Below are 22,130 nucleotides of genomic sequence, written 5' to 3'. Positions count from 1 at the left end.
TAACCCTGACCCTAACCCTAACCCTGACCCTAACCCTAACCCTAACCCTGACCCTAACCCTAACCCTAACCCTGACCCTAACCCTTAACAAAACCATACTTAACCCTAATCCTGACCCTAACCCTGACCCTAACCCTTAACAAAACCATACTTAACCCTAACCCTGACCCTAACCCTAACCCTGACCCTAACCCTGACCCTAACCCTTAACAAAACCATACTTAACCCTAATCCTGACCCTAACCCTGACCCTAACCCTTAACCAAACCATACTTAACCCTAACCCTGACCCAAAACCCAACCCTGACCCTAACCCTAACCCTAAACCCCCTTAACTAACCCTAACTCTAACCCAAACCCCTAAATTCCATGGTTAAAAAAAACAACGCATATGCAAAAAAACGCTTACATGAGCATGCCAGTGCGCACATATGCGCATCCATAGGCTATAATGGCCATTTTTAGCGCAAAACGTGCGCATATGTGCGCATGCGCTTTTTTGCAGGGCCAAAAAATGCAACATGATGCGTCTGGAAAATCCAATCGCACACCCCAAAAAAACGCAGCGCATGAAAATCGCATACATGCGCTTACAAGCGCGCAGGTATGCGCACCCATGTTAAATATAGGGGAAAAAACGCATGCGCAGGTTAGCGTTTTTTTCCAGCGCTAAAAAACGCAAATGTGAAACCAGCCTTAGTCTCAAAATGCTGGTTGAGAATTTCACCTAGCTTTGCAATTTCTTTTCATCTTGACGACACATGATTACATTGTCTATATATAGGAGAACATACATCCACTTCTCTACATTTTCCTCAGCTTGAGATCCATTAAACCTTCATCCATCCAAACTTTGTTCATTTTCGAGTTCCAAGCTCTTGCCTACTGCTTAAGTCCATAGAGAGATTTTTGCATTTTACAAACAAGGTGCTCTTCACCCTTTTTAATATATCCCTTGGGTTGACTCAAGTACAACTCTTCTTCAATGTCACCATGTAGGAAGGCTGTTTTGATGTCAAAATGTCTCACTCTCACTGTCATCTCTTGAACTGCAGCTATGGACATTAAAGTTCTTAATGTGGTTTGCAACTGGAGAAAATGTAGCATCATAATCTTCACCATACTTTTGCGATTACCCTTTTGTGAGCAATCTTGCCTTAAACTGGTAAACTTTACCTTCTGAGTCATATTTGTTTTTGAAGACCCACTTACATCTGATAGGTCGTTTTCCTTGTGGTAGCACAGTAAGCTCCATGTCTGGAGTTGGTGAAGGAACTCCATCTCTTCAATAGCAGCATTTATCCACTTCTGTTTCTCGTGGACATGCAGTTTTTGCATCTCTTCCATGACTGTGGCTTTGGGTCAGGAAGTGTTCTGACCATATAAGAAAGGCATCTAGTTGGGATACCTTTGTTTGGCCTTTCTGATCTCCTGACCAGAGGTTTACTTGGTTCTTCTGTGTCTTCCTTGGTGGCTTCAGAGCTAATCCACACTTCAGTGTTTTCCTTTTCAGCATCTGGGTTTGGTGATTTGAGATTCTTGTTCTTGCTTCTTAGGCTGAGTAAATGGTGTAACTTCATGGAATTTGTGTCTCTGGGTGCAGGATTCTGTATGCCTTTTGAGTTTCGCTATAGCTCACCAGGACTCCTTGCTTTGTGTGTGATTCCCACTTGGAACGCTTTTCTTTGGGAACATACACAAAAGTTTTGCTTCCAAATATCTTGAGGTGCTTCAGGTTAGGCTTCTTGCAGTTTCATAGCTCATATGGCATTTTATTTGTGGCTTTACCTGGCAGTCTGCTTTGAAGACAGCAAGCTGTCATGATGGCTTCTCTCCAATACGTTGTAGGTAGATTCGCATCACACAACATACTCCTTCCACTTTCACAGAGTACAGTTCTTTCTCTCTGCAATGCCATTTTGTTCTGAGTTGTATGAAATGGCAGTCTGGAACATGATTCCATCCTTTTTCAAAATGTTTTTGCACTTTGCCACTTGTATATTCAGTTCCATTATCTGCACGCAGGGCTTTTGGCATTTTTCCAAATTTGTTAAACACTACAGCAAGATATTCTCAAGTTTCTGTGGAACTTCATCCTTACTGTGAAGCAGGTAGGCAACTGTATATCAATAAATGTGTAGTCATCAATAAATGTGAGAAAATATCTCTTCTTGCTAGGAGTTTGAACACTCATTTGACCACAAACATCTGTATGTATCAGATCCAGTGGCTGTGCAGATCTAGTGGTGCTTATTTTCGGAAAGGATTTTCTGGACATTTTCTCTTTAAGATAGCTAGTGCACTTCATCATTTCACTACACTGGTTGATTTTAATACTCTTTGCAAGTGGAGCTAGCTTCCTTACTGCTTTTGGGTCGTCTGTGCCATGAATGGATACAGTTCTTATGCAGATCTTAGCAATAGCAGTGGGTATACTCTCCACACAAAATTCAATTTCTTATCAAGATGGAATTAAAATGTAACTTTTAATCATCAATTTTTTTAAAACACTTAAAAAAAAAAAAATACATACAACAATAATTCACCAACAGTACCAGATTTTTAGTGCGACCACAAAGGTATAATCAAATAGTACTACAACTACAACATACGACATACAACTGCACCAAAACAGTAGTCATGCATAAAGGCTTATTTGTTAAACCATATAAAGCATGAAGATGCCCAATCAGCGTAAGAGGACCCAATCATATTGGTCTAACAATGTACCTAATTTATATCAGTGACTTCACCCAAAAGGTCAGCATAGAAACCCATGCTAAACAATGTATTGCAGGCATGTACATTAATTAACATATGAATGGAACAGTCTCACCCGGTATGTAGCTGTGGGGACTTATCAATTCAATAGGTGATGTACTGTGCATAGGATAACACCACTCCTCAAGCGTTTCCTCTCAGAAAAAGATTCTTCAGGGGAGTATAAGGCAATATTTTGGGGTCATTCTTCCCCAGAAACACTGATGCATACCACTGTGTCGCTTTGTGGTCTGAAGCCGTACCAGCGGGCATCAGTGTTTCTGGGAAAGCATGATCCCAAAATATTGCCTTTTTTATTACTTTTTTTTCCAACAATGGTGTCCTCCTTGGTCGTCTCCCATGAACTCCACTTTATCTCATGCAACAACTGATGGTGCGATCTGACACTGATGTTCCTTGAGCTTGAAGTTCATCTTTAATCTGTTTAGAAGTTTTTCTGGGCTATTTTGTTACCAGTCGTATTATCTGTCTCTTTGCTTTGTTATCAATTTTCCTCTTGTGGCCATGTCCAGGGAGGTTGGCTACAGTCCCATGGAGCTGATGTCATGTAAAGATATCATTCAATTATGTGTCACATAAGGATTCCATTAGGACTTTTGATTCCCCCTGTGTTCTGCCCTCTTAATAGGGCAAATAATGTTTTATTATTGCTGGGTTAATTAGAGCACCATCTAGTGGTGGCTGAATTTATAGCAGTGTCTTCAATAGCATTATAAAGCCTGTGACTTTAACAGAAGCAATGCACAATGCGATTAAAGCAGTGCTTTGTGGGAAGGAAGCAATGTATTCTGGGATGAAGAAGGGCCAGTTTGCTTCTGTGGATCTCATAGGATGTGCATGTTATTTTGTCCTCCTGTGTAACCTTTGTTTTTCCTGCAACTTCTCAACTTGAGTCAGTACCCGGCTAAAGCATATCTGGTAAGCTTAATCTTTCTTGCAATGCAGTGATTTAGAGAGGTGTTATTTACTGTCTGGCAGCCAAGAGATGTCATTAACCCTTTAGTTGCCAGTTCTCAGTAAATGTAATCATAAGCTAATGTATTCCTATGTAATGTTTGCATCTCAATGTACACTTCTGTGATTGTGTTAGCTGTGATCATCTGCCCAATACTTATGCATGTTATTTGTATTCCTTGTAGTTTTACTGTGCATATTCTATACTCTTCACAAATAAACAAGTTAGACTACAGAGAACAGTCTGCTTATTTTGGAAGACAGAGCTGTGGTTTATACTGTCTGCTGGATTTCATATCATGTCAGCGTGCCTGAAGGCAGAATACCCTGACCCCACACCTTTGATGCATAAATACCTTTTTTATCTTGGTTGAGATGTATGTAAATCGCCGCAGTCTGGTCCGATGGGCGGGGCTTATTCACCTTCTCCCCTCCTCCTTGGCTTGCTGAACGTAACTTCATCTGTGAATATCACAGATGCCGTAGTTTTCCACGCTTGCGCATTGAAAAGGCCTCTGGCGCTTGTGCAGTATGGCTTCCTCAGCACTGAGCAGGGCTTTACAATGCATCCGGCGGCCAGGAAGTGTGTCCTGCATGAGAAGACTTCCGGGGCATAGACCGCGCTGAAAAATACCATTGGGCAAAGCATACTGCGCAAGCACTGGAGGCCTTTTCAATGTGCAAGCGCGGAAACACTATGTGATCGCAGGAAGAAGAATGAAGAAATGCGTAGAGCAAGACAGGGAGGGGGGGAGGCGAATAAGCCCCACCCGTCGGACCGGACCGCGGTGATTTACATACATCTCAACCGAGATAAAAAAGGTATTTATGCATCAAAGGTGCGGGGTCAGGGGGAATCAAAAGTCCTAATAGAATCCTTTTGTGACACACAATTGAATGATATCTTTACATGATATCACTAAAAATGGGTGACAGATTCCCTTTAATGCTGTTTCTGCTCTGTTAGGCTGGTTTCAGACTAGCGTTTTATCGCGCAGCGCATCGTGCGCTATCGGGCGCATGCACAATGTTCCCCTATCTGTAACATGGTGGTCGCAGGGTCTTGCGATTGTATGCGCTCATCAGCGTTTAGTGTGTGCTGCGCATTTTACAGGTGTGTTCCCAGATGCGCCGTATGCTACATGTTGCATTTTTTGTTCCGCCTACATCATTAAAAAAATCGCGCGCGCACGGTGTGCGCCCAAAAATAGCATTATAGTCAATGGGGTTGCTGACGTGTGCTTGGAGGCGCGCACGTCAGCACTTTGTGCGCGCAGGCGATTTGAGTAAACAATGTCTAGACACTTGTCTAAACCTCCCCCTAAACAAGCAACATTGTTTGAGAGGAGTCTAGATAAAAGAAGGTGTCTTCAGGGCCAGACCAATACTCTACAGACAGCCTTGAAAAGACAAGACAGCCTTCCAACTGTGGATTCAAGCTTCACAAGCGAAAATGTGAGTATTCTGCCACATAATGTCTGTGTGTCCTGTACAATTTTATAATGTACTAATGTATTTTTTGTTTAAATTTCAGCATGTCTTCTTCTGGATCGGTCTATTCGCCATCTTGGCAAGAACTGGCCCAAGCTGATCGTGAGGTGAAGATGTTGCTGCCTTTGGGTAAGTTTAGCTGCCTCTAGAAATGTGTTTTAATTTCTTTTTTTCTTTACAGACATCGGACACGGCCAGTGAAGGTGAAGTGCAGGAGCAGTCTGAGCGGGAGTGGACTGAGCGGGAGCAGTCTGAGTGGGAGTATTCTGAGCGGGAGCAGCATAGTCAAGTCGTGGCGAGGAGATGCAATGTTAGTATATAATCTGTCCTTTTTTTTCTGTCTTTATTTTCATCTTTTATCTTGCTTCTTCTCTGTTTCTTTTTCGATCTTTTTCATTCTCCAAAATTACAAACATTCTAATTTTTTTTTTCTAGGTTTCACATCGGGATGATGAAGATGTGTACATAGACAACGAGCACCTGATCCACCTTGTTGAGGAGCGTATCCCGTTTTGGGACAGCCGTGACCAGCAGTACAAAGACACAGTGGTGACCCGGCAGCTCTGGAATGAGGTGGCCGCAGCGATGATGGATGGCTGGGACAGTGTCTCTCCAACTTCAAAAAGGGCGTTCAGTAAGTATAAAGATGCTCTGTGATACTGCATTGATTTTTGGTCCAGATGGTGCTGGTGTGTTTGTGGCAAGATATATTCTTGCATCAAACACACCGATGCCTTCTGGAAAACAGTGATTGCTTTGTGTATTGAACTACTGTCTTGAAGCTGAATTGATTTATGGTCCTGATGGTGCTGGTGTGTTTGTGGCAAGATATATTCTTGTATCAAACACACCAATGCCTTGTGGAAAACAGTGATTGCTTTTTGTTTAGAACTGATGTCTTGAAGCTGCATTGATTTATGGTCCTGATGGTGCTGGTGTGTTTGTGGCAAGATATATTGTTGCATCAAACACACCAATGCCTTGTGGAAAACAGTGATTGATTTTTGTTTAGAACTGCTGTCTTGAAGCTGCATTGATTTATGGTCCAGATGGTGCTGGTGTGTTTGTGGCAAGATATATTGTTTCATCAAACACACCAATGCCTTGTGGAAAACAGTGATTGCTTTTTCAAATGCTGTCTTGATCCTGTTTTCACTCTTGCTCCGGATGATACTGTTGTTTTCGCTGCTATATATATTCTAGCAGGAAACATAACAGTGTCATCAGGATCAACAGTGACTGCATTGTGTATAGAATTTTTTTGTGCTGCAGCATTGACTCTTTGCAAAATTCTATCAGGTGTGTGTGCTGAAAATTATCTTCCCTTCAGTACATTGTCTAATGTTTTTTATTTTTTTTTCCCAACAGTGAACAAAATCCGCACAAGTTGGCGCTCGATGAAGGACCGCTTCAACACTGATGTTTGTGCTGAGGGACAGGTTCGCAGTGGTTCAGTGGCAAGGCGCAGAAGAAAGTACCACTATCATCACGAGTTGGCTTTCCTGAGACCGGTCCTTGCCAGCAGAGCGTAAGTTGTTTTTTTTTATTACTATGTGCTTTTCTATTCCACAGCTGATGCTTCTTGTTGATGCATGATACTAATGTTTTCCCTTTCTTTCCACAGCACTTGGAGCAGCACCCTGCAACCTGTCCCAGGAGCGGTTCTTCATCGATCGACCTCGGACCCGTCCCAGCCATCCGACAGCCAGGAAGCATCTTGCAGGTCAGCAACACAGACAGCTGGTGACCAGGAAGCTGGTCCCCTGTCTCAGGTCTCTGTCACTGGTTATGCGGGCAACACCCGCCAGCGGCAGAGGACCTCGGACAGGCCTGTCATGCCTGAGTTCATGCACTTGAGCGAGGCCTTTCAGGCCAGCCTCAAGGCGCTGTCCGCCAGAATGGAAAGCGGTTTTTCCCTGATGGAACATGGTTTTAACCATATGGAACACCGCTTCCACTCTGTTGACCAGCGCCTTGACCGTCTGGAGGCCGACCTCAACAGACCAGCGCACCATTTTTTCAGTAAAATTGAACAGGGCATGGCCGAACACCTTAGTCCTGAGCAACAGCTGAGTGTGTTACAGGCCTGCAACACTGCTTACTTGCAGGCTATGCAGCAGAATCGGTAAGTGCAGCAGTCAGTGGTGTCATTTCCAACAGTTACACCGCTGACTTGCTACACCTCCCTACCGACTTCTGCTGCATACCACAGCACGGCCACCTGCATTCCCAGCGAAGCCGGACACCACTACACCACCCCAAGTCTGTGTGCTGCTGGACACTCCTCCGCCACCACCACTATGTCAAGCGCTGCTCCTGTATGGAGCACCACCACTGCCACAGCATCACCAGCTTGGAGCCAAACCACCACAGAACCTGCTTGGGCCACCGACACCACCAGACATCAAAAGAGCACCGCCAGCACTCCTCAGCAAAAGAGCACCACCAGCACTCCTCAGCAAAAGAGCACCGCCAGCACTCCTCCGCAAAAGAGCACCGCCAGCTTTCCTCAGCAAAAGAGCACCGCCAGCACTCCTCATCAAAGGAGCACCGCCAGCACTCCTCATCAAAGGAGCACCGCCAGCACTCCTCAGCAAAGGAGCACCGCCAGCACTCCTCATCAAAGGAGCACCGCCAGCACTCCTCATCCTTGTAGTCCCGCCAGAACTTCTGTTCAGATCCCAGACAAGCAGCCTCCTTCTAGGAGCACTGACATGAAAACATCTCCAAGGATCACCGCCACTTCTTTGAGCACCGACCTAACTTTGTCCCCTACTAGGAGCACCGCCACTGCCACTTCTAGGAGCATCGCCACCGCCACCACAGAGCAGCAAATTGGTGACCCACATTCCATCTTTTACAGGGCAATGCCACGGTCCACCATCACCAAGCGGTCGAGCAAAGTACAGCGGTCACGCGCTGCAAGTCGGTCCAGGCAGGATACTCCTGCGCCAAAGAAAAAAACAAAAACTTTGTTCGTCCATCCACCCTCTCCTCCTAATGTGTTTCAACCTACCTCCTTGTCCATTCCAGAGCTCTCTTCCCCCAGTACTTTCGTTGCCCCTTCTCCTAGAACCCCTTCCTCAACCTCCAGTCGTTCCTCGTCTCTCCACACCCCCAAAGTATCCTAATCTTCCCCCAACTGTCATTCCTAATAAAACTTTTTTTTATTTTAGTTTTTGTGAAAAAATAAATGTGCAATTGTGCTTTCAAAATATTTTGATTGGTTACTGTGTCAATCGCCGAATACACACACTGCGCCGTACACACACTGCGCCGTACACTTAGCGTTTTTGCCACCAGATATCTCCATTACTGAGACATGTTTCTTGTGTTAGTCTTGGAGATATGTGTTGTCAGCGAAACCAATCTACATGACTTGTCTTTTCCACAGCAGTCTCTACATTCTTGTAATATTGCACAGAGTGGATCCAGCAGGGTTCCCCAACTCCAGTCCTCAAGGGACACCAACAGATCATGTTGTATGGAATCCTTTTTTATTTTGGCTCTTGTGAAGCAGTTATCAACGGAGCTATGGATTTCATTACAACATGATCTGTTGGTGGACCTTGAGGACTGGAGTTGAGGAACCCTGCTGGATCCAGTCTGTGCAATATTACAAGAATGTAGAGACTGCTGTGGAAAAGACAAGTCAGAATTTGTCCTATACCCATACAAGAAACATCAGTAATGGAGATATCTGGTGTATTGCACACACTGAATTGAGCAGGGTTCCCCAACTCCATTCTTCAAGGCCAACAAACAAAACATGTTTTAAGTAATTCCATTACTCTGGTGATAACAGTATCACCTGAGGGAAAAAAATTACATCCTTAAAACATGATCTGTTGATGGACGTTTGGAATAGATTTTGGAAACCCTGGCATAGAGGATGGCGTTGAGTGCAAGGCATATCTATTGTTACCTTGCATTTTTTGTACCGTCCTCATTTAACTATTATCGAAAACGCAAGGAACTATAGATATACCTTGTAATTAACCACATACTCTTATTACATGTGTTGAAGAAACTGATTAATATTCAACACAAACTGTAGAGATTATAAAGGTAATACAACTTGTGTGTGTATGTATAGTTACCTACTCAGGAGTATTAGTGAATTCATGATGCACAAAACACAGCATCATAAATTCACTGATACACCTGACTACTTGCCAATGGTATTGGGAGTGTAAAAACAGAGAAAGCACTCAGTACAGGTATCAAAACAGTTTTTATTTCTATTAACATACCAACAACAGGTATCAAAACAGTTTTTTTTATTAACATACCATCAAGACAATTTTTTACAACATTTGCTCTTGCCATTCCACCCGTCCTACATCTTAGTTGAAGTAGGCCGCAAATTAGTCCCTCATTTGGCCAACTTCAACGGATGACCTGAGAGGGTGCTGTGTAAATTCAGGCAATGGATTAGGAGCAACATCATCAAGATCTAAGCTCGGGTGCTCTCGAGCAATTACAAAATTATGGAGAACAACACAGGCCTTCACCACTTCATCCACTGTTTCCAGTTTCAGATTAATAGCTGTGCCAAGAATGTGCCATCTAGATACAAGTATACCAAAGGCACACTCTACTGTTCTCCTGGCCCTGGTCAGCCTGTAATTGAAAATACTTTTGTTGTGGTCCAAGTCCCGGCTGGAATAGGGCTTGAGCAGGTTTTGGCACATCTGGAATGCTTCATCACCAACCATTACAAAGGGCTGTGGCGGAGCTTCGGTGTGGGGAAGAGGCCGTGGCATGGGGAAATTGAAGTTGTTGCCATACAACCTCCTGCTTATGTTCAAGTTCTTAAAAGCCTGGGAGACATTCCCACAGCCAAATGCCCCAATGTCCACAGCAATAAACATACAGTCTGCATCCACAATGGCCATGAGTACAGTAGAAAAGTACTTTTTATACTTGTAGTACTCTGATCCAGTTCTTTTGGGCTTGATAATCCGGATGTGTTTCCCATCCACAGCTCCCAAACAGTTAGGGAAATTGCAGACAGTCCAGAATCTTTCGGCGATTTCCAACCACTTTTCAGCGGTGGGCAGGGGCATGAATTCTGGACAAAGAATGTTCCACAAAGCCCGGCAGGTGTCCGCTACAATTCCAGACAACGTGGAGATTCCAATCCGGTACTGGAAGTGCAGTGAAGAGGGGGTCTCTCCAGTAGCCAGGAATCTGTGACACAAAGAAAAAAACAAAAATTAATATTTGTGTTTAGGGATTTTTGTACACATGTAAAAGTAAAAAAAATAAAATTATATATCTGCAACCTTTTGTTCTATACATGCCATAAAAAAATTACCGCGGCCTTTTGTTAACTACATGGCAGAACTATAATTCTGCCAGATTTGGAAGAGTACATGTCACAACCAATAAAATTCTGCAGGCATTGGTTTTGCTAAACTACGTACCTTAATGTGACCAGGAGCCGTTCCTCAGGAGTAATCGCACTCCGGATCTGTGTGTACTGTCTCTGGATGACTTCTTGTATCCAACCAAGCAAATAGTGAAAGGTTTCTTGGGTCATTCGGGTATAATCCGTAAATTTCTCCGGGTTTGCCTGTAGCTCGCTGTAGAGGGTGTGGTACGCTCCACGGCTCTCCCGGAGTTCAATAATGGGATGTATCCACAAACGCCACTGCTGCCATCTTCGCTGCCTCTCTCTCTCCCTTTGTTCATGGCAAGCAACTGCATAAGCCTGAGCCATCCCCATGTCCAGATCCAAGTCAAAGTAAAAACTCTTCCAGCGCAGATCCATGTTTCTCAAGTCAAATGCAAGCAAATGTGAAGAATTCAGCTGTAAACAGGGTCTATATAAAGAATTTCCATAAGAGACGCCCACTGCTGTCCCATTGGTGGAGTGTGTTGCAAGAATTTTTCAAGGATTTTTTCTCCTGTGAAGTGACGCCATTGCGCATAAAAAAATGCAAACGCATAAAAAACACTTACAAACGCATAAAAACACTGCGATTTTTTGTCGTTATGTGCACAATAATGCTACAAAAAACACAGCGTTTACAAGCGCTTGCATGTGCTTTTGACATGCGTTTCTTGTGCGCTCGATACGCTGCGCAAAAAGGCGCAAGTGTGAAACTAGCCTAACTGCTGCTTACATGCTGCATTTTTCTCTTCAATTCATCCACAAGTTTACCCATTATCTACCAATGTCCTTTTTTTGGGACGTCTAATCTTTTGCTTCTAGCAACTAAGATTTTATAATTAGGTCCAATTTTTTGTGTTGTGTTTGTAAAATGAATGTTTTGAAAGCAGGAAATCATGTCATTGTCATTTTTAATTGAATATTCTTCCACCCAGAGAGCTTTCAAAGCACCTATTTTCGAGGTTTTTTCAAAATTAGGATCATAAGCTGAAATTATTATTTAAAATCACAGTTCTGTGATCACACAGATATTATAAGTACTATTGTTTATACTTGAAGGTAGGTTTATAATGCAATGGCATTGATGTAGATTTACCAAGGCCAGAGTTATTTTCAAGTGAAATTGATAGCCCATTTTTGGGACATTGGCAGAATGCACTATTTTCGATGGTTTTTTTTACATGGAAATTTTTGTTTGATTCATGAGTTTTTAAACATAACCCTATATCATTTACAACTGATATGGCAGGCTGAGGTCTTTTAGTTTCATTTCTTCCTTCTTACCAGAGAGTCTGGAAATCCCTCACCCCTCCTCCCCCCTTCCCCAGTACCTTTCTGACTATGCTTTGTGAAACCTGATATCTCAGCTGTACTGGAGACACTCAGGAGAACAGACCCTGTAACTTGCTGGCTTGTCAGACATTGTTTACGATCACATCACAGTATATAAAGTTGGTATTTTATGTTTTTATTCATCACAATTGTTTATTTAGCTTGTTTTATGAATGGATAGTGAAATGTGAAATATATTTATATATATATTTAAAATAATAATATATATTTTTATCTATAGTTTTCTAAATGTTACTATACTAATTTTTGTTTTTGTTGTATCAGCAGTAAGAACATGGCATATCGATATAAAAAAGGACTTACTGTTGATGAAATACTAGGTTATCTTGAGGAATTAGATGACCAAGAAGAGGAAGTTTCTGATGTTGAAGTAGTGATTGTGCCCACTCTGATGAGGCAACTGATGAGGAAGATTCTCAGGAAAATGAGCTTCTTGCTCATGAATTGAATGATGTAGCAGGAACTTTGGAGGTATTGTACACTTCAACAGAAATTGAAGCGGCTCCTGAGGTGGCATCAACTGAAAATTTACCTTCCACCTCAGCAGGAACTTCAAGTACCAGTAGCAGAAAACGACCAAGGAATCAAACTTCAAAACCAGTTGTGAGCAAGAAAAAAAAATGCAACAGAAATATTACAATGTGCAGCAACTCCAAAATGGAAAAAATGTCAACCAACATATGAAAGCAGTGCGGACCAGGATACGATCGAAATAAGCAACATTTGTGACCTTTTAGAAAATAAAAATGAAGTTGAAATATTTGAAGAGTTTTTTTCCATGATGCTATGGATATTATTTTATCCCAAAGCATGCTATATGCAAACCAAAAAAATAAACCCTCCTTTTCCATCAGCGAGGAAGAATTACAAGTTTTCTTAGGCATATTATTACTGTCTGGATATCATTCTCTCCCCCAAGAGGACATGTACTGGGAACAAGCTCAAGATGTGGGAGTTCCATTGGTGTACAAAGCAATGTCAAAGAACCATTTTAGGGAAATTAAAAAATATATACACCTAAATGACAATTCTAAAATTGACAAGTCTGACAAGATGTACAAAGTTAGTTTATTCTTTGAAGTACTGGGGAAAGAATTCCTGAAATTTGGTGTAATCCACCAGGAACTTTCCTTAGATGAAATGATGGTCTGCTACTATGGCAAACACCCTACAAAAATGTACATGCGAGGTAAGACAATAAAATTCGGCTACAAAATTTGGTGTCTTTGCAGTTCCAATGGCTACCTCTACAAATTTGTGCCATACTGTGCTAAGTCTGACAAAGAGGAAGGACCGTTAGGCTTGAGAGTAATTTCACAACTTACAAATGTAATTCCTAATTCCCAGTCATTCAGTTACAAGTTATTTTTTGACAATTTCTTTACAAGTATTGATGCTCTGGTGATGCTGAAAAACAAAAACATCCAAGCTACTAGCACTATGAGAGAAAATCGCACAAAACAGTGTCCTCTTATGCCAAGCATGGAGATTGAAAAACAAAAGGAAAGAGGATTTTGTGATTACCGGTTTGATAAAGCAAATAACATTCTTGTGGTGAAATGGAAGGATAATAAGGTTGTCATGTTTGGCACGAACTTCAGCACAATAGAGCCTTTGTCAACAGCTCGTAGGTACTCTCATAAACAGAAAAAACATGTCCTAATCTCAATGCCGCTGATGGTTCAGGAATATAAATTCCCACATGGGGGGAGTTGATTTATTGGACAAACAACTCTCCCTGTACCGTGTCAGAATTCGTTCCAAAAAGTGGTGGTGGCCCCTTTTCACTCAAATGATAGACATTGCCGTTGTCAACACCAGGAGGGCATATCAAAAGGCAAATCCAGAAGAAAGTGTGCCACTGCTAAGTGTAAGGAGGAGGATTGCATTGGCCTATCTAAGGAAAAGAACACAATCAACCCCAAAGCGATGTGGACCTCAACGAAGTAAACTATTAGGTGGCCGAGTTAGTGATGACGTCAGATTTGATCCTGGCAATCACTTGATAGAGCTAATTGCTACACAAAGAAGGTGTGCTGTTATGAATGAGTCACCGAGGAGGAAAAAACAAAAAGCAAGCTAAGCCCAGAAAACTGGAGAGGTTGGTAACTAGCGGATTGCAGACCCCTGATCCTATCCACAACAACTAGCAGTAGCCGTGGAGCGTGCCTACGGTGGTCCTAGATGCCTCGCCAAGGCCGGAGAACTAAATAAGCCTAAAGAAAGAAAGGGAAAATCTAAACTGCCTCAGAGCAGTCCCCAAAGCAATAGACAGCCCCCGACATGTATTGTCGGTGAAACAAGATGAAAACACAGACACAGATAGAAAGATAGGCAAACGATGGGGCCCTCACTAACTAGAAAGGACAGGAAAGAAAAGCTGCTGTCTGCAATCACGCAAAAAACCCTGCCAAAAAAATGTCCAACACGTCTGATAGAAAAAGGCCCTGAAGACGCTAGACTTCAAATCACTATATCAGCACTCAGGTATATTCTGAAGACAGAGCAAAAGAGATCAACTGATCAGAGACAAAATTGGGATTCAGCCCAGTCCCAGCCAGGGCTGGCTGAACACAAAAACTAAGTAAACAAGACAAAAACTCATATGAACAATAGCAGAGAAAACTTAACTTTAGGAAGGCAGGAACCAAACTGGAAACCAGGAGCCACAGTCAGGAAAAATCACCAGCAAGAAACTAGGGAGTCGGCTGCCTTAAATCCAATCAGCAACTCCTGATGTCCAATCGCAGTCCTCTTCCTCAGGTGGCCGGTCTCTGCCATTTTGATCAGCTTCATTACCTCCCTTCACCAACAGAGGGAGTCCAGATAGAGAGCTCACTACTCCTCTGTCAGCACAGCCAGCTCCATAACCCTCACCAGAATCCAGAGGCAAACCCAAAAATGAGTTCACAACAGTGTGCTTTATATAAGAAAAAACAACCAGAATTTGCAAACGGTGTGATGTTCCCCTTCATGCTAAGTGTTTTGCTGTATTCCATTCCCCTAACTGAGTTATTTGGAGAATTTTGTAATATAATATTTTGAAAAAAAGTGCATAAACATATTGTTTGCATAATAGTTTGTAAGCAAAAAATGCAAAAAAATAAAGTTGAATAAGTACTCACCTCTCCTCCTCATTCCCCCGCTGCTTTGGTTTCTGCAGAGTGTCTCAGCAGCTCCACTTCCTGGCACAGCAAATCCAGCCCCCCATAGAGTATAATGCAGCCACCCCATAGAGTATAATGCAGCCACCCCATAGATTATAATTCAGCCACCCCATAGATTATAATTTAGCCACCCCATAGAGTTCAATGCAGCCCCCTCATAGAGTATAATGCAGCCACCCCATAGAGTATAATTTAGCCACCCCATAGAGTACAATGCAGCCTCCAGTAGAGTATAATGCAGTGACCCCATAGACTACAATGCAGCCCCTCATAAAATACAATGCAGTCCCCTCATAGAGTACAATGCAGCCCTCTCGCTGAGTATAATGCAGCATCCTCATAGAGTATAATGCAGCCCCCCATAGATTATAATGCAGCCCCAATAGAGTATAATGCAGCCACCCTATAGAGTATAATTCAGCCACCGCATTGAGTACAATACAGCCCCATCATAGAGTATAAAAATACAACACTCACCTCTCCTCCTCATTCCCCCACTGCTTTGGTCCTTGTAAAATGTCTCAGCAGCTACACTTCCTGGCACAGCACATGCAGCCCCCCATAGAGTATAATGCATCCACTCCATAGAGTATAATTCAGCCACCCCATAGAGTATAATGCAGCCCCCTAATAGAGTATAATGTAGCCACCCCATAGAATATAATGCAACCCCAGAGTACTGTAGTATTATAGCCACTGTGTGCTCACTGATTTATAAAAAAATGCAATACTCACCTCTTCTCCTTGTTCCCCCACTGCTTTGGTATCTGCAGAGTGTCTCAGCAGCTCCACTTCCTGGCACAGCACATGCAGCCCCCCATAGAGTTTGATTTAGCCACCCCATAGAGTACAATGCAGCCCACTCATAGAGCATGATGCAGCCACCCCATAGAATACAATGCAACCCTACAGTCCTGTAATGTTATGGCCACCACTCATTGATATAATAAAATACAATACTCACCTTTCCTCATTCCCCCACTACTTTGGTCTCTGCATAGCATCACAGCAGCTCCACTTTCTGGCACAGCATGGTGTGCGATAGAGTAACATTATTGCGCACCCACTGCGTCAGAGGTAGAGGGAAATAATGGAGGAGGGAGCACAATCTGATGCTTTCTCCTCCATCTTTGGAGGTGGTGCTGGCACTAGGACCCCTTACTCACAAGCCCAATAGCAGCTGCATGGTTAGCAGCATGCCACTGGCTGGGGGCCCCTAGGGGAGCGGGGGCCCTGGGCAGATGACTGGCTTGCCTGCTTCTAACACTGGCCCTGTGCACCAGGAAGTATAAAAAACAAAGCAGATTTATTTAAAGCATGACACACCAAAAAGAAACAAAAATGCAACATCAAAAACGTTAGAAAAATGCATTTTTAAAAAACGCAAAGAAAAAGCGCAGTGAAAAAACGCAAGTAAGCCAATTTAAATAATAGGTGAATAAATGATGCAGAAATTCTATAGAGTCAAAAAGTCACGAAAAGTTCATTGTGGGAACATAGCCTAAAGGGTAAAATATTATAGTCTCACTCTAAGGTATCAAAGAAGGTTATGAGTATAAATATAGACATATTCTGCTAAAATTGTATATCAAATAGCATCAGGGGTGGGCGAATTATTAGTGCAATCTGTGCAGCTGCACAGGCGTCTAATAGGTTATTAGCAACACTGTCATCATAGGGCTCCTTTACATGTACATGTTTCCAGGATGTGTAGCATCCATTTTTTTCATGATTCCCACACGTACCTTTTATAAGCTGTGGTGATCTTCAGATGTCCACGTTTTCACACAGACCGTGTGAACCACAAGGAGACATGTCCCCTTTATTTGCAGCAGTATTGATGACAAAGGCTAATACAATAATAATAATAATCTTTATATATGAACATATAATATATAATAGCTAACATATTCTGCAGCGCTTTACAGTTTGCACACATTATCATCACTGTCCCCAATGGGGCTCACAATCTAAATTCCCTAACTGTATTTACGTCTTTTGGAATGTGGGAGGAAACCAGAGTAGGAACTAGGAGTGTAATGGAACTAGGAGTGTAATAAAGATTTAAACAATGTGTGTGGTGTATTCTTTCATTAAAATACTTTGCTCTTACTGTGTGTGTGTGTTTATTTAACTCTTTAATTACTATAGGTTTGGTAATGGATAGGTGTCTTATTGACAACTCTCCATTACTAATCCGGGCTTAATGTCACCTTACAATAGAAAGAGAGCATTAACCCCTTATTACCCCACTTGCCACCACTACAGGGCAAGTGAGAAGAACGGGGCAAAGCTCCAGAATAGGCCCATCCAATAGATGCACCTTTTCTGGGCAGCTGGGGGCTTCTTTTTTTAAGCTGGGGGGGCCAAGATCAATGGCCCCTTACCAACCTGAGAATATCAGCCTTCAGCTGTCAGCTTTAGTCAGGTTGGTTGTCAAAAATTGGGGGGCCCCACGCCGTTTTTTAAAATTATTTATTTAAATAATTAAAAAAACAGCGTGGGGACCCCTCATTTCTTGAGAAGCAACCTTGATGAAGCTAACAGCTGAGGGCTGCAGCCCCCAGCTGTAAGTTTCGTTTGGTTGGTTCACAAACTGAGGGGGACCCCACTTTAGGTTTTCATTCATTGTTCTCTCCTGCTCTCCGTGTGCATGTGTTCAGTACTTTTACGGACCATGCGCTCCCACGAACACTGACATGTCTCCGTGTTGTTCACACAGACCGTGTGTCCGTGAAAACACGCTGACATGTGCAGAGACACATTAATTTTAATGTGTCTACGTGTGTCAGCGTCAGTGTAGTGACAGTTTCCTCACATACCGGAGCCACTGACGTGTGAAACCGGCCTAAAGTTATGCAAAAGTAATACTTTATTCTATAAAATAGTTTTTATAGTGTAAAAGTGCCAAAACATAAAACAAAATGTAATTGGTATCGAATAATAAAACGGCTTTATCAATTTTACCACACGCGGAATAAAATGAAAAAAATAAAATAAAAATAATTTCTGAATTGCTGGATTTTGTTCATTTTGCCTCCCAAAAATTGAAATGGAAAGCGATCAAAAAATGTCATGTGCCTAAAAATGATGCCAATAAAAACGTCAACTTGTCCCACAAAACATAAGCCCTCACATGACTATGTCATCTGAAATATGGAAAAATTATAGATCTCTAAATGTGGCAAAGGTTTTGCAATAAAAATAATTTTTTAGTGTGTGACAGCAGATAAACTCAAAAAAACACAATAAATCTGGTATCACTGTATAATAATAAGAATAACATAGTGACATAGTTATTAAGGTTGAAGGGAGACTTTAAGTCCATCTAGTTCAACCCATATCCTGTCCTAACCTGCCCTAACATGTTGATCCAGAGGAAGGCAAAAAAAAACCCATGTGGCAAACAGTAAGCTTCACATTGGGGAAAAAAATTCCTTCACGACTCCACATACGGCAATCAGACTAGCTCCCTGGATCAACGCAATATTAAGGAAACTAGTGTATATACCCTGTAATATTATACTTTTCAAGAAAGGCATCCAGTCCCTTCTTAAATTTTAGTAGGGAATCACTCATTACAACATCATATGGCAGAGAGTTCCATAGTCTCACTGCTTTTACAGTAAAGAATCCGCGTCTGTGAGTATCCTTAAACATTCTTTCCTCCAGACGTAGAGGATGCCCCCTTGTCCCCATCACAGGTCTAAGAGTAAAAAGATCATTAGAAAGGTCTTTGTACTGTCCCCGCATATATTTATACATTGTAATAAGATCACCCCTAAGCCTTCGATTTTCCAAACTAAATAACCCCAAGTGTAATAACCTGTCTTGGTATTGCAGACCCCCTAGTTCCCTAATAACCTTGGTCGCTCTTCTCTGCACCCGCTCCAGTTCAGCTATGTCTTTCTTATACACCGGAGACCAGAACTTTACACAGTATTCTAAGTGTGGTCGCACTAGTGACTTATATAGAGGTAAAATTATGTTCTCCTCATGAGCATCTATGCCTCTTTTAATGCATCCCATTATTTTATTTGCCTTTGCAGCAGCTGCCTGACACTGGCCACTAAATGTGAGTTTGTCCTCCACCCATACACCCAGGTCTTTTTCAGAGACAGTTTTGCCCAGTGTTTTACAATTAAGCACATAATTATACATCTTATTCGTTCTACCCAAGTGCATGACCTTACATTTATCCCTATTAAAGCTCATTTGCCATTTATCAGCCCAAGCTTCTAGTTTACATAAATCCTCCTGTAATATAAAATTGTCCTCCTCTGTGTCACGTTTCCGCCAGACTTAGGGCCTGCTGTTCCGGTCGCGGCCTCTAGGAGGCGCCGGACCGCCATTTTATCGTCAGACTCAGGGATGGCTGTTCCTGCCTCGGCCACTGGACAGGGCCGTGGTTCTGTCACGTCAGGCTCAGAGCCTACTGTCCCGGCTTTAGCCTCTAGGAGGCGACGGTCTGTCACGTCGCCGTTAAATTCTGGGTCTGCTGCTCCTGTCGCGGTCACTAGGAGGCGCCATGGCTCGCCTGGGAGTTATGGTGCTGACAGAGTAAGGGCACCTGCGCAGGCATCTGGTGGACGCAGGCTCCACCCCTCTGTCAGTCAGCAAGAGGTTACTGCATCTCCATCTGGCCTGGTCCTGGGGGCGGTACTGATGACATCATCAGTCCAGGAACCTATGAGGGGTGACCTGATCCCTGAAATACCTTGGGACTGGTCTTGCAAGCCGCCAGATATATTCTTGGTTCCCCTGTGTGTTACTGTGTGAATTGCTTTCTGACTGACTTTGGCCTGGACTTCTGACTTCTGAAACCAGGGGAAGAGTCTTGAGGAGATCATTTGCATATTCCCAGTGCCTTCTGGGATAAGTGAAGAGTCTCCGCGAGCTCAACGATCACTGGATTTTGGCCGTTGCAGCTGAAAAGAGGAAATCGGAGAAACCAGGGGAAGAGTCTTGAGGAGATCATTTGCATATTCCCAGTGCCTTCTGGGATAAGTGAAGAGTCTCCGCGAGCTCAACGATCACTGGGTTTTGGCCGTTGCAGCTGAAAAGAGGAAATCGGAGAAACCGCGCGCCTGTCGGCGCGCGAATTTTGGCTCATCTTTCATCTTTTTAAGAAATCTCAAGATGGAAGAGGCCAGGAGCCATTTGGTGAGCTGCATTTCTTGCTACATGTTCACAGATTTACCAGTGGAAAAGCCAAACTTCACATGCCACAAATGCAAGCTTGTGACCCTGTTGGAGGAAAAGTTGCAAAATCTCGAAGAGAGGTTAGCTACGTTGAAGATCATTAAGGAAGGTGAAGAGTTCTTGGACAGAGCAGAATTATCTCTTCATGTTACAGAAAGAGAAGAAATTCGAAGTGCACCTGAAGAAACAGAGGATTGGAGACATGTGACCCAGAGAAGCAGGAGGATCAGGAGGCAGTCAGCACCCATACTGCTCAGAAACCAGTACCAGGCTCTCACGCAGGAAAACGATGAAGAAATACATCAGGATAAGACTTTGCCAACAAACAGCAACCTTGTACGCCTTCAGAGTCCTCCTGGATGGAGAAAGAAAAATGTTGTGAAGAAGAAACGGAGAGTGGTGGTCATGGGGGATTCCCTGTTGAGAGGAACAGAGGCCGCTATCTGCAGACCGGATATAACTTCAAGAGAAATGTGCTGTCTTCCAGGTGCAAAAATTAAAGATGTGTCTGACAGGATATCAGGACTCTTCAGACCTACAGATGACTACCCATTCCTGCTACTACATGTGGGGACAAATGACACCGCAAGAAACGACCTGGAAACCATCTGCAGAGACTTTGAAGACTTAGGCAAGAAAGTGAAAGAACTGGGAGCGCAGGTGGTCTTCTCTTCCATCCTCCCAGTGGATGGCCATGGAACAAGGAGGTGGAATAAGATTCTGCAGGTGAACAACTGGCTACATCGATGGTGCCGTCAGCAACGATTTGGATTTCTGGATCACGGAGTGAACTACTTATACGATGGACTACTTGCTAGAGATGGGGTGCACCTTACGAAGACTGGAAAGCAGGTATTTGGAAGTCGCCTTGCTACACTTGTAAGGAGAGCTTTAAACTAGAACAACATGGGAAGGGAAGCAAAAGACCAGAAAAAGCCATACACCTGACAAATGCTACTGAGAACTCTGCTATTAGAAGTGGAAAGGAAGAACAAAGACGAAAGAATCTAATTAAAAAAAATATTGGAGAAAGAGAAACCAATCACAAACTAAAATGTTTCTATACTAATGCACAAAGCATGGGCAACAAACAAGGAGAATTGGAACTACTAACACAGGAAAAGAAATATGATGTCATTGGAATCACTGAAACTTGGTGGGACAATACACATGATTGGAATACAAGACTAGAAGGATACAACTTATTTGCAAGAAACAGACTTGATAAACGAGGAGGGGGTGTCGCATTGTATGTTAGAAATGCGTATATCTGCACAGAGATTGAAGCTTCAGAGGCTGGGAGTTCTGTGGAAACTGTTTGGGTAAGAATACAAGGACAGAACAATGGGAAGGACACCATTGTAGGCATTTACTACAGGCCGCCTGTGCAAGCTGAAGATATGGATGAACTCTTTATGCATCAAATGGCCAAGTTCTCCAAAAAATATGACATAGTTGTCATGGGAGATTTCAACTATCCAGACATTTGTTGGGAATCTCTCTCAGGCAAAACTAACAGGTCAAGGAAATTCTTATTCTCTCTTGCTGACAACTTTATCTTCCAAAAGGTAAAGGAGAAAACAAGGGGAACTGCTACCTTGGATCTAATCCTTATAAACAGGGAGGAAATGGTTGAGGAGGTAAAAGTGGCTGGGACCCTAGGAGGTAGCGACCATGCTATTTTAGAATTTTGGATAACTAGAGGCGGAAGACCTGTGAAGACTCAGACGTCAAGGTTAGATTTCAGAAAGGCAGATTTTAAGGGATTCAGAAAGAGAATTGGA

General features: G+C 42.8%; 1 long non-coding RNA gene across 2 annotated transcripts in view; it reads left to right on the top strand.

Moving 5' to 3' along the window:
• The window catches only part of LOC141084655 (uncharacterized), a 51,773-nt gene extending 36,676 nt beyond the window's left edge, over window positions 1-15,097 (top strand). For both annotated transcript variants that reach the window (XR_012231074.1, XR_012231073.1), the window contains exon 3: window positions 12,242-15,097. This is a non-coding gene — a long non-coding RNA (uncharacterized lncRNA). The remainder of the gene's footprint in view (window positions 1-12,241) is intronic.
• The last annotated feature ends 7,033 nt before the right edge of the window (window positions 15,098-22,130 follow it).

Source organism: Dendrobates tinctorius, unplaced genomic scaffold, assembly GCF_039654945.1.
Source record: "Dendrobates tinctorius isolate UK_male_01 unplaced genomic scaffold, ASM3965494v1 ptg000026l, whole genome shotgun sequence".
Classification (NCBI taxonomy): domain Eukaryota; kingdom Metazoa; phylum Chordata; class Amphibia; order Anura; family Dendrobatidae; genus Dendrobates; species Dendrobates tinctorius.
The sequence above is the reverse complement of the archived record's forward strand: the minus strand, read 5'-3'. Positions and strand labels throughout refer to the sequence as shown.